Source organism: Geotrypetes seraphini, chromosome 4 (assembly GCF_902459505.1).
Source record: "Geotrypetes seraphini chromosome 4, aGeoSer1.1, whole genome shotgun sequence".
Taxonomy (NCBI): domain Eukaryota; kingdom Metazoa; phylum Chordata; class Amphibia; order Gymnophiona; family Dermophiidae; genus Geotrypetes; species Geotrypetes seraphini.
In genome coordinates, this window is record NC_047087.1 from 189,545,476 (window position 1) to 189,558,383 (window position 12,908).

The following is a 12,908-nucleotide window of genomic DNA, read 5'->3' on the forward strand; positions in this document are numbered from 1 at the left end:
GGCAACCTCGAGATGAGTATTCCCATGAAAGGAGGCACGCTTCGAAGGTCTCGTAGAGGCGGGCACGACTGCACACGATGCCTGGAATGCCTGAGACTCAGCCGGTGGCATTACCGAGGTAACGCAGCTAGAAGAACAGAAAGAAAGAAAGAAGACTTACCGGGGATCGAAGTCCGATTCCAACGAAGGAAAAAGGGTCCCGGCCATCCTGCTCACAAGAGGTGAGCCCAGAGAGAGGCCAGGGAAGAAGAAAATACAGCTGCAGCCAAAAGAGGCCTAGCCGCATGGCTGAGGCCCAAGAAGGGCCTGCCGGTGGAACCAATAAAAAGTCCTTTTTTTTTTTTTTTTTTTGAAACAAAGGAATACACGATCAATCAACAAACGCACAGCGACTCCCTAACAAAATAAAGAAGCCGCGGTGCTAGAAAGGCACTTAGAAGAACGCAGAGAAGAGAGACAGGGCTTTCTGGCTCCGCGGAAAACTAAGAACTGAAGACCATGAGGAGGGGATGCGCCCTCTAGTGGATCAGGAAGGCACACACATGCGTGGTGTAGCACTAGCAAACTTGAAATCTTCATTCAAGTTTGCTTGAAAAGCTGTCCGCATCGGGGCTCCGTGGATGACGTCACCCACATGTGAGAATATGCTGCCTGCTTGTCCTGGGATAATAAGACAGTCATAACTTCATCATTTGGGCTTCGAGTGACATAACTGGTTTGATCTCTTCTAGAATCGATTTGCTAGCTCTTCTGGCGGTCCACAGCATGCCTAAAATCCTTCTCCAGCACCAAAGGTCAAACGAGTCAATCTTATTTCTGCTTTGTTTCTGTAGTGTCCAGCTCTCGCATCTGTAACTGACCACTGAGAAAATGAGTGCGTGGACAAGTCTGATCTTCGTTTGGAGTGTTACCTCCTTGCCTTTGAATACTTTGTTGAGAGCCTTCATTGAAGGCCGACCAAGTGCTATTCTGCGGAGTATTTCCTCCCTGCTAGTTGCTTTTTTGTTTACAAAAGAGCCCTGGAGATTGAAATCCTTTACAACTTCTATTCTATCACCTTCAAGCTCAAAATCTTCATCATTTTCCATGTTCATGATCTTCGTCTTATTTATGTTCAGTTCTAATCCCATGTTATGACTTTCAGCTTTGACTTTTCTCAGCAGATACAGCATGTCGTCTTTGCTGCTGGTGATAAACGTTGTTTCATATGCATAGCGCAGATGGTTTATATTTCGGCCAACTTTGAAACCAATACTCTCTTCTTCCAAATTTGCTTTTCTGAAGATAGTTTCACCGTACGGGTTGAACAGATAAGATGATAAGATGCATCCTTGCCCGACAACACATTTTATTGGGAACCAATCAGTGTTGCTGTATTCAGTTCTCACTGCAGCTTCTTGATTTTCATATAGGTTCTCTATTAGCTCAGTTATATGTTTGGGTATTCCCTTTCACACTAGAGTTTGCCATAGTTTATTGTCATCCACACAGTCAAAAGCTTTTCTGTTGTCTATGTACATTAGGGAGTTTAAAAAAGAAATTATATTTCAGAGATGTATCTGGGGAAAAATTAAGGTGGTCAAGCTATTATATTAACACTAGTCTTTAAGCCCGTTACATTAACGGGTGCTAGAGTACATGTCTGTCTGACTGGGTATTTTTTTTTCTTTGTCTCTCTCTCCTTGCACACTGCCTGTCTGTCATTTTTTCTGTCTGTGAATCTCCCTGTGTCCTTAGTGCCCTCAGTGCCTCCTTCCTATGTCCATAGTGCCCCCAGTGCCCCTTTCTATGTCCTTAGTGCCCCCAAGTGCCTCCTTCCTCCCCTCACCCCCCTCCAATGCCAGCCTGCCTGCCTCCCATCCCCCTTCCATTGACCCCCCCTCCGATGCCAGCCTGTCTGCCTCCCATCCTCCTGAGCAGCATATTTCCATGGAAACCACCCCACCCCCCCCAATGCCAGCCTGCCTGCCATTGAAACCCCCCCACCCCCCCTCCGATGCCAGCCTGCCTGCCTGCCATTCCCCTTCCATTGAACCCCCCCCCGATGCCAGCCTGCCTGCCTGCCTCCCTCCCATCCTCCTGAGCAGCATGTTTCCATGGAAACCACCCCCCCAATGCCAGCCTGCCTGCCTGCCTGCCTTCCATTGAAACCCCCCCACCCCCTCCATTGCCTGCATCCCCTTTCCATTGAATCCCCCCCCAATGCCAGTCTGCCTGCCTGCCTGCAGCATGTTTCCATGAAACCCCCCATCCCCCTCCGATGCCAGCCTCCCTGCCTGCCTTCCTCCCAAAAAGAGCTGCCTGGCATAAAAATTATAACAATGCAGCCCAGCTCTTCTCCTTCTTTCAAATACAAAAACCGTCTCGTCAGCTCTTAGCACCGCTTGTAGCATCTCCTCCCCCACCGCCACCCAGCAACTGAAGCACAACGAATCGGGCCAGGCAGCACTCACCCGGGCCCGCTGCTCCAACTGACTGTGCAAAGCGGAGCCCCTTAGTATCTGCACCATGTGCGCGATAACAAACGGCAGCTCCCCTTCGCTGTGTAGCATGCTGGAACGCTGCTTTCACTTCCCAGAATCGGCAGCTTCCTGTTGCTGAGCAACCAAAGGGTGGTTCAATCGGCCTCTCCCGCTTCACCAAAGCAACGAAGAGAAAAGAGTGAGAACTCACGCGCGCGCAGACAGAGGGGCGGGGCGTGTTACTGGTGTGCCTAGGCTCAGCGGCGGGGGAGGGAGTCGCAGCTGTTACCTGGCCGATCCTTGCATGCGCACTCCTGCGGCCACAGACCTACAGATCATGGAAACACGCAGTTAGGAGTGCGCATGCGCGGCTAGGGTTTTATTATATAGGATTACATCTCCTTCTACAGTGCCTAGATTAATTGGTGCTAATATTGGCACCCAACACCTCACAACTGGCTTTAATTGAACTTAACTGAAAGTCAGGCGCCTAGCCCAACCTGCCTACACTAAGAGCTCCTTTTTTACTAAGGTGTGCTAGGGCTTAACGAACGGAATAGCGCGCGCAACATTGCCCCACGCGCTAGACGCTAACGCCAGCAGTGAGCGGGCATTAGTTCTAGCCGTGTAGCGCGCGGTAATAGCTTGCGTGCGCTAAAAACGCTAGCGCACCTTAGTAAAAGGAGCCCTAAAAGTGGGTGAGGTTGGGGGAGGGGGATCATGTCTCTATGAATTAGGTCCAACACAAATCACCTTAATATTTCAAAACACTGATCAATAGATCAACTAATTACACAAGCAGTGACTGGCTTCACAGTGAACGCTCAGACCCATAACTGAAACTCTAGTGAAAATTCAAAGCCAGTTAATATAGAGACCATCACAGCTTGTTCACTGTCTCCACCACCTGCTTTTATAAAACCAAAATTAAATATGAATGCAGCATGAAACAAAGAATGTTGCAAGGTTTACTTATCTGACATGCAGAGTGGTGATGCTGACACTTATCTGACATGCAGAGTGGTGATGCTGCTGCTCTGTAACTGCTCCAGGTACATACTTATGTTACTACTAATAAACTGTGTTGGATATATACATAATTATCACCTTAGCTGAAAGAAGTTCCTCTGATTATTGTATCTATGAGTTAGGTGTCATTAGGGTCCGATATCGGTGCCTAGCTTAAGGCAAAGAAAGCCCCGGCATAAATTGGGGATGCCTAAATGTTAGGAAAACGAGCACTGCCTAAGCAACGCTATGCATGGTTCTATAATAGGCACCTAAATTTTATAGAATCGGTGTCAATATCAGCGCCTAACTTTAGGCGGACTTTATAGAATCAAAGCCTTAGTGCCTCAGGCCCGGATTTTATTACAGTGCTGCGATTGGTAGCTGCCCACAAAAGTGGCACCGATCGCATGCCATAGAAACATAGAAGATGACGGCAGATAAGGGCCATAGCCCATCAGATCTACCCACTCTACTGACCCACCCCCAAGTCTACAATCCTAGGGATCCCACTCCTGGTGACAGGTTCCCTTGGCTTAACCCTCTAAGGCAGGGGTGCCCACTACGTCAATCGCGATCGACCAGTAGCTCAGGAAGGCAACGTGAGTTGATCGTGAAGCCCATCCCGGGCTCCGTGATAGACTCGTGTTGCCGTCCTGATCTACCGGGCCGATCAGCCTTCCTCTCCAATGTTCTCTATAGGGCCTATTAGCTGGGCGGTCAGCCCAGCTGTCATCTGCTGCTGCTGCTGCCACTGAACATTAGAAAAAAATAACAAAAAAAAAAACCCGGCTTGGAGATTTCAGCCCGCAGCGAACTTATGCTCCGGGCTCTAACGTGTACGTGCCGGCTTCCCTTCTCGTCCCTCCGAAACCGGAAGTTATGTCCGGGGGGGGAGAAGGGAAGCCGGCGCGCACATGTTGAGAGCCCTGAAGCAAGCATTCGCTACGGGCTAAGGCGGGAGACAGGTTAGTGAGGCATTTGCTCTTCTTGCTGCTGGGTCCTGCCTACTTTCTGTTTCCGCGAAGGTAGGACCCGGCAGCATTTCCCCCAATAGGTCGATCGCAATTTTGGGCCGATCAGCCTTCCTCTCCCCGGCAGAATTGACGTCGGGGAGAGGAGTGCTGGTCGGCCGAAGCAGGGAGAGCTTGGGGTGGTGTCGGCTTTCGAGCCTGTTATTGGTGGTGGTTTGGGGCCTGTTATTGGTGGCGGTTTGGGTTCTGGTCCCCAATGGCAGTGGCTTGGGGGAGGGCAGGGAGAAAGAAAAAGGGCAGGCAGGGAGACAGAAGGAAAGAAGAGAAACAGAAAAAAAAAGAAAAGGAGGCAGAGAGAAAGAAAGGGCAGGGAGAGAGGAAGGAAAAGTTGGGGGAGGGAATGAGGTCTGGAGGAGAGGAAGCATACAGGCTAAAAGAAGGGAAGAAAGATTGGATGCACAGTCAGAAGAAGAAAGTGCAACCAGAGACTCATGAAATCACCAGACAAGGTAGGAAAAATTATTTTATTTTAAATTTAGTGATCAAAGTGTGTCTGAATTTATATCTGCTGCCTATATTTTACACTAAGGTCCCCTTTTACTAAACCGCAATAGAGGTTTTTAGCGCAGGGAGCCTATGAGCATCGAGAGCAGCGCTGGGCATTCAGCGCAGCTCCCTGCGCTAAAAACTGCTATTGTGGTTTAGTAAAAAGGGAGGGGGGTGGGTATTTGTCTATTTTTGTACGGTTGTTACTGAGGTGACAGTGCATAGAGTCATCTGCTTTGACCTCTTTGAAAAAACCCCCGGAATAGGAATGATAATTAATAATTCTATGCATACAGTGTGCTTTGTGTTTTTTTTAAATTTTATTGTTGGTAGATCATTTTGACTTGGTCATTTTAAAAGTAGTTCGCAAGTCCAAAAAGTGTGGGCACCCCTGCTCTAAGGGATCCCACTGGGCATCCCATTTGCTCTTAAATTCTTGCACACTGTTTGCCTCGATCACCTGCACCTGGAGCTCGTTCAAAGGATCAACCACTCTCTCAGTGAAGAAATATTTCCTGGTGTCGCCATGAAATTTCCCGCCCCTGAGTTTGAGCAGATGCCCTCTTGTGGCTGAGGGTCCTTTGAGAAAAAGAATCTCTTCTTCCATCTCGATACGGCCGGTAATCTACTTAAACGTCTCGATCATGTTTCCTCTCTCCCTACGTTCCTCGAGTGAGTACAGCCGTAAATTTTTCAGCCTTTCCTCGTACGATAGATCCTTGAGCGATGGCACAGTTTATAGAATCACGGCTATGTCACAGATAGATGCTGGAAATGTAGACCAGGGTTTTCAAGGCCTACATTTCTGGGACCTATCTGTAATGAGAATTATCCCAGGACAAGCAGGCAGGTATTCTCACTAGTGGGTGATGTCATCCGACAGAGCCCCGATACGGACATCTTGCAAGCATGTCTTGCTTGAAGAAACTCAGAAGTTTCGAGATGCCCGCACCGCGCATGCGCCAGTGCCTTCCCGCCCGATGTACCGGGCGTGTCTCCTCAGTTCTTTTCTTTCCGCGGAGCTGAGAAGTTTCACTTCAATCTGCGCTGACTGATTTTCAGTAAAATTTGCCTTCTTTGTACCGCGTTATTTGTTTATTTGATTTATTTCTACTTTAATTTAGTATTTCTTTAAAAAAAAAAAGTTAAAATTATTTCTTCCGGCGGTTCGGCCGGGCCGGCCTCGTGGCTTAGGCCCAGCGCCTTCGACCTTGCGGCGACGATTTTCCGGCCTATGTCCCGGCCGATCACCGGTTTTAAAAAGTGCAGCAAGTGCCAGCGTGCGATTTCGTTGGCGGACCCGCATCGACGCTGTCTTCAGTGTCTTGGTCCAGAACACATACCGAAATCGTGCCGGCCTTGTTCCACGCTTACTGCGCGCTCGTTTAAACGGCGCTGCTTGCTCTGGGAGTCGATGTTTAAGATGGAGACTGCTAAGGAGCCGTCTGCTTCCACTTCTACTGATGTCTCGCCGGTCCGTGCGAAACCTGCATCGACGACTCCTGCATCTGGCCTTGTGAAGCCGGCATCGTTCACACCGACTTCAGCCTCGGGTTCGACACCGGTGCCTGTCCCCGTCTCCTCGGCTCAGGTACCGCCTTCCACTGTCCCTCCGGTGGTCATCAAAGTGCCTAAAGCTAGCAAGCAGAAGCACTTGGCCGCATAAGAGCGCGAAGACCGTGCTGGAGGACCCCCTTTCGGTGCGGATCCCTCCATATCGGCTTCGCTGCGATCCCTGCTGGAAGCTCAGTTTGTCGAGCTTATGCAGTCTATGGGACCCCGGCTTATCGCCTCCATTCAGGGTGACCTCCCGGTTCCGGTCCCAGGGGGCGGACCGCCCCCTCCCCCTCCTCCTCGTCGTTTGATCTCACTGCTCGACGAGGAGGATCGGCGGAGGGCGGCGGGAGCCTCGAGGCGGGCTTCCTTTAGTGATATGCCGCCTTTGGAGCCCATCATGCCTCCTCGCCATCAGAGTACTATGCCAGCCACTGATAATCGGAGTCCTGGGCATACCGCATCGCAGGAAGAGCTCTTCCGCACTCTATACCAGGCCTGGGTGGCATCGCGTGAGTCCGCATCCTTGCCACCTCTACGATCCACTGCATCTAGTCCCATCCATTCCGTGGAGGCTTCAGGGGACCGTGCGATGCATAGGAGGTCTCGTTCTCCATCCCGACACCGGGAAGGGCATCGATCTCGACACTCGTCTCGACACTCCTCGCGTCATTCGGAGGTGTCTCCGCAAAAGAAGATGCAGCGTATGGGATACTCCTCCTCGGATTTATCCCCGCCTGAGGGACCGGAGTATGAGGAACCATCTACCTCCTATTCTCCTTGCCGCTCCCAGCTCTCTCTGGACCCGGAGGCTTCCACTTCTTCTAGTCCGTCTCGCCGGCCGGCGCTGGCGGACCAACTGTCCTTTTCTTCCTTCCTCCGACAAATGGCGGATGACTTGGATGTAACTTTGGACACTGGTTCTCGATATTCCAAGGAGTATCTGGACACCATGCAGTTGCCTCACCCTCCGGCGGAGTCGCTCCGGCTTCCTCTGCATAAACTGCTTGACCAGACTTTCATGCGCTGTTTTGAGACACCATATTCCATCCCTGCAGTTCCCAGTAAGTTGGAGGCTCGATACCGCATCGTCCACCACAAGGGGTTTGAGGGGGCGCAACTCTCTCATCAGTCCCTCCTGGTCGAGTCCTCCCTCAAACGGTCTCATCCCTCCCAGGTTTACGCCTCAGTACCACCGGGCCGAGAAGGGAGGACGATGGATAAGTTTGGTAGACGTATCTACCAGAACTCTATGATGGCGTCTCGAGTGCTCAATTACAATTTCTTCTTTTCTTCATATTTGGACTTCTTCTTGCCGGTGCTCCGCAAGTTCATACCTTTCATCGATGCTCAGGCTCGATACGAGTTTGAAGAGGTGGTGGTGACCCTTTCCCAGTTACGCCTCCAGCTGATGCAATCCTCCTACGATGCCTTCGAGCTCTCGGCACGTGCTGCTGCCTGTTCGGTAGCCATGCGTCGCCTGGCATGGCTTCGTACGATTGATATGGATCCGAACCTCCAAGACAGGCTTGCAAATGTGCCTTGTGCGGGGGCAGATCTGTTCGATGAGTCTATCGAGACTGTTACTAAAAAGCTTTCGGATCATGAGAAGTCCTTCCAGTCTATCCTACGGCCTAAGCCCAAGCCTCAACAGTCTCGACCCACTAGGCCGCCTTTGATTTACCAGCGGCGTTATCAGCCGAGGCAAGCTCCTCCTGCGAGACAACCTGCGAAGAGACAGCCTCCCCAGAAGCCTCAGCAGAAGCCTCAGATGCCGGCTGCACCCAAGGCTACTCAGCCTTTTTGACTCTCTTCCAGGGAGCATAACCGACCTCGTTCTGTCTCCCCCCGTTTTTCCCATTGGGGGTCATCTCCATCATTTTTGTCATCGATGGGAGACCATCTCCACGGACCTTTGGGTCCTTACCATCGTAAGAGAAGGATACTCTCTTCATTTCCAACGGGTCCCCCCGGACCACCCGCCAAGAGAGTATCCTTCAAACTTGACGCAGACCGCTCTTCTCCTTCAGGAGGCTCAGGCTCTGCTTCGGCTTCGGGCCGTCGAGCCGGTTCCATTAGATCAGCAAAACCGGGGGTTTTACTCCCGGTACTTCCTTGTCCCGAAGAAGACGGGCGATCTGCGTCCCATTTTGGACCTTCGAGTCCTCAACAAGTTTTTAGTCAAGGAGCGGTTCCGTATGCTGACCCTTGCTTCTCTCTACCCCCTCCTCGAGCAGAACGATTGGTTATGCTCTCTGGATCTCAAGGAGGCCTACACTCACATCCCTATTCATCCGGCCTCCCGCAAGTTCCTCAGATTTCGGGTGGGACATCTGCATCTGCAGTATCGAGTGCTTCCATTCGGCCTCTCTTCGTCTCCCAGAGTCTTCACGAAGTGTCTGGTGGTGGTGGCCGCTGCACTCCGGAACATGGGTCTTCAGGTGTTTCCATACCTCGACGACTGGCTCATCAAGGCCCCGTCAGCTCCAGAGGTCATTTCGGCGACCTTGACTACCATCTGTTTCCTGCAAAGCTTGGGCTTCGAGATCAACTTTCCCAAGTCACATCTTCAGCCCACCCAGTCTCTCCCCTTTATCGGGGCGGTCCTGGATACCATTCAACTTCGAGCATTCCTTCCTCCTCAACGCATGGATGCTCTCCTTCTACTCTGCCAGTCGGTGTCTTCTCGCCAATCCATCTCAGCGAGACACATGATGGTCCTCTTGGGCCACATGGCATCTACAGTTCATGTGACGCCTTTGCCAAACTACATCTCAGAATTCCTCAATGGACCCTGGCATCTCAGTGGACTCAGGTGTCCGACCCGTTATCCCGTCACATTGTAGTCACTCCTGCTCTACGGCAGTCTCTTCTCTGGTGGATGACCTCTTCGAATCTATCCGGAGGTTTGCTGTTTCACTCTCCTCCCCACCAGAAAGTTCTCACGACCGATTCTTCGAACTATGCCCTGGGGGGCTTATCTGGATGGTCTTCGCACTCAGGGGTTCTGGACCAGTGCGGAGCGACTCCATCAAATCAATCCTTCTGGAGCTCAGAGCCATCTTCAATGCTCTCCAGCTTTTCAACATCTGCTTCACGACATGGTGGTCCTTATTCGCACAGACAATCAGGTCGCCATGTATTATGTCAACAAGCAAGGGGGCCACGGGCTCGGCCCCTCTTTGCCAGGAAGCTCTTCGGGTCTGGGATTGGGCTGTTCGCCACAACTCCTTCCTCAAAGCTGTCTACATTCAGGGGAAGGACAACGTCTTGGCAGACCAACTTGAGTCGTCTCTTGCATGCCTCACGATGTGGACGCTCCATTCTGACCCCCTTCATTCAGATTCTTTGCTCAGTGGGGCAAGCCTAATGATAGACCTCTTTGCTGCCCCCACAACTTCAAGCTGCCCTCAGTTTTGCTCCAGGATCTACTCTCCTCATCGCCTCGAGGCAGATGCTTTTCTGCTGGATTGGAGGAATCAATTTCTGTACGCATTTCCTCCATTTCCTCTCATTCAGAAGACCCTGGTCAAACCTGAAATCGGACCGCGCCACCATGATTCTGATAGCTCCATCGGTGGCCCAGACAAACCCTGGTTCTCCCTTCTGCTTCAACTCAGCAGCATGGGCACCAGTCCTTCTTCCAGTGTTTCCTTCTCTGCTTACTCAACATCAGGGATCACTGCTTCATCCCAACCTGCAGTCTCTGCACCTGACAGCTTGGTTCCTCTCAACGTAACTCCTCACCAATTCTCTCAAGCAGTGAGGGAGGTCTTGGAGGCTTCCAGGAAACCTGCTACTCGACAATGCTATTCCCAAAAATGGACTAGATTCTCTTCCTGGTGTAATTCCAATGCCACGGAGCCTCAGCGAGCTTCACTATCCTCTGTGTTGGACTATCTTCTACACCTGTCTCAGTCTGGTCTCAAGTCTACCTCTATACGAGTCCACCTGAGTGCTATTGCAGCTTTCCTTCAGCCTCCTACAGGGGAAACCTTTGTCTGCTCATCCTGTGGTTTCCAGATTTATGAAAGGTCTTTTCATGTCAACCCTCCTATCAAACCTCCTCCTGTGGTTGGGATCTCAATGTTGTCCTGTCTCATCTCTGATGAAGCCTCCGTTTGAAACCTCTCAACAAGGCTCCACTTAAGTATCTCACCTGGAAGGTGGTTTTTCTGGTAGCCCTCACGTCTGCTCGCAGGATCAGTGAGCTTCAGGCCCTAGTGGCGGATCCACCATTCACAGTATTCCATCATGACAAGGTGGTTCTTCGTACTCATCCAAAATTCTTGCCTAAAGTGGTCTCTGAATTTCACCTCAACCAATCCAATCGTGCTTCCAGTGTTCTTTCCAAAGCCTCATTCTATCCTGGAGAATCTGCTTTACACACTCTGGACTGTAAACGTGCTATTAGCTTTCTACTTGGATCGCACGAAGCCACACAGAACTGCTCCTCAACTTTTCGTCTCCTTTGATCCAAACAAGTTGGGACGACCTGTATCGAAGCGCACCATCTCCAACTGGATGGCGGCTTGTATCTCCTTCCTGCTATGCCCAGGCTGGATTATCCCTTCCCTGTAAGGTCACAGCCCATAAGGTCAGAGCAATGGCAGCCTCTGTAGCCTTCCTCAGATCGACACCGATTGAGGAGATTTGTAAGGCTGCCACTTGGTCCTCGGTTCATACATTCACCTCTCATTATTGTCTGGATACTTTCTCCAGACGGGATGGACAGTTTGGCCAAAGTGTTACAAAATTTGTTCTCTTAAGTTGCCAACTCTCCCACCATCCCATTGGGGTTAGCTTGGAGGTCACCCACTAGTGAGAATACCTGCCTGCTTGTCCTGAGATAAAGCAATGTTACTTACCGTAACAGTTGTTATCCAGGGACAGCAGGCAGCTATTCTTACGTCCCACCCACCTCCCCTGGGTTGGCTTCTCAGGCTAGCTACCTGAACTGAGGAGACACGCCCGGTACATCGGGCGGGAAGGCACTGGCGCATGCGCGGTGCGGGCATCTCGAAACTTCTGAGTTTCTTCAAGCAAGACATGCTTGCAAGATGTCCGTATCGGGGCTCTGTCAGATGACATCACCCACTAGTGAGAATAGCTGCCTGCTGTCCCTGGATAACAACTGTTACGGTAAGTAACATTGCTTTGTGACTATGGAGGCACCTACTGATGCCCAAGGGTATTTCCGGTGTTAACCATGCCTATTTTACCCTTAGGCGTTGGTAGGCGCCTCGGTAGTCACAGTTTTGGTGCCATTTGTGGAGGCGCTGCCTTTTTTTTTTTACATTTTAATTACTTTTAAATGAAGTAATCAATTATCGCATCATTTAAAAACAATTATACCAATTAAAAATGGCACTGATAGGGTGCTTAACAGCGCTTAACTAGCAGTACTGTTTACAGAATTTGGGCTTTAGTGCATATGTGTGGGATACAACCCTGACCCACTCATACCCTGCCTATGTGCACACTTCCTCACAGTTACATGCTATAGCTTTTGCCCACTAATGGGCTGATGCTCAGAATTCCGGCGCTATAGGGAACTGCGTCAGAAAATACTACAGGACCAATGCACAAAAATAACTTCCAATGCTCAGCGTTAACAGCATGCAAATTAAATGCACACTGTGCAAGGAGGTGGTATGCAAACCTCTTATGCGCATGTTCATCCAAACCTGGAAGTGCAAGCACACATCAGCACCATTCTTCTTTTTCTTAAATATAAAAGCTTATATTTAAGCAAAAAAAAGAGGCATCAATGTGTAAGTTTTGCTTAGATTCGCACATATTTGTCACCACCGACACTCAGAAGCTTGCATGGATTCCTATCCTCTGAAATAAAACCAAAATCGGCAGATTTTAAAAGGAAAATCATGAGAAATCCTCTCTTCTAACTTCTCAATGCGACCTTGGGGCTGGAGATAGGTTTCCTGAGTTAGGGCAGGGTTTTTTGTGTGCTGTTTCTCTGGGTACTGGGAGGGACTAGCTAACAACCTCATTTACATCCAAATTACATCTCCCTTGTGCAAAAAGCGCAGTGCGAGCCCATGGTTTTAACCCACGGGTTTAAAGCGGGGCTGCACAAGGCGTGTTCTGTTCCATGTTGTTCTGTAATCTGGCTGCAAAGCGTGTTCTGTTCCATTCTGCCTGCACAAAAAATTGAAATGATTCCTGAAGTCCACTCATGGGGCCAGCGAGTGCAGCCACCCCTCCCCCTTTAGTTTTGGCCTCAAGCTTGTGCAGAGAGTAAGCGCATGCGCGGATCACATCTACAGGCAAAGAGAATGGTCTGCGCATGCGTCTGGATCGCTCTGCAGCGATCTGTGGGGTCGCTGTAGGGCGTGCGTCCGAT

General features: G+C 50.5%; 1 protein-coding gene across 6 annotated transcripts in view; it reads right to left on the reverse strand.

The window, feature by feature from the left end:
• Positions 1 to 12,908, reverse strand: part of LRRC20 (leucine rich repeat containing 20) — a 368,748-nt gene that overhangs the window by 354,051 nt on the left and 1,789 nt on the right. The window lies entirely within an intron of this gene.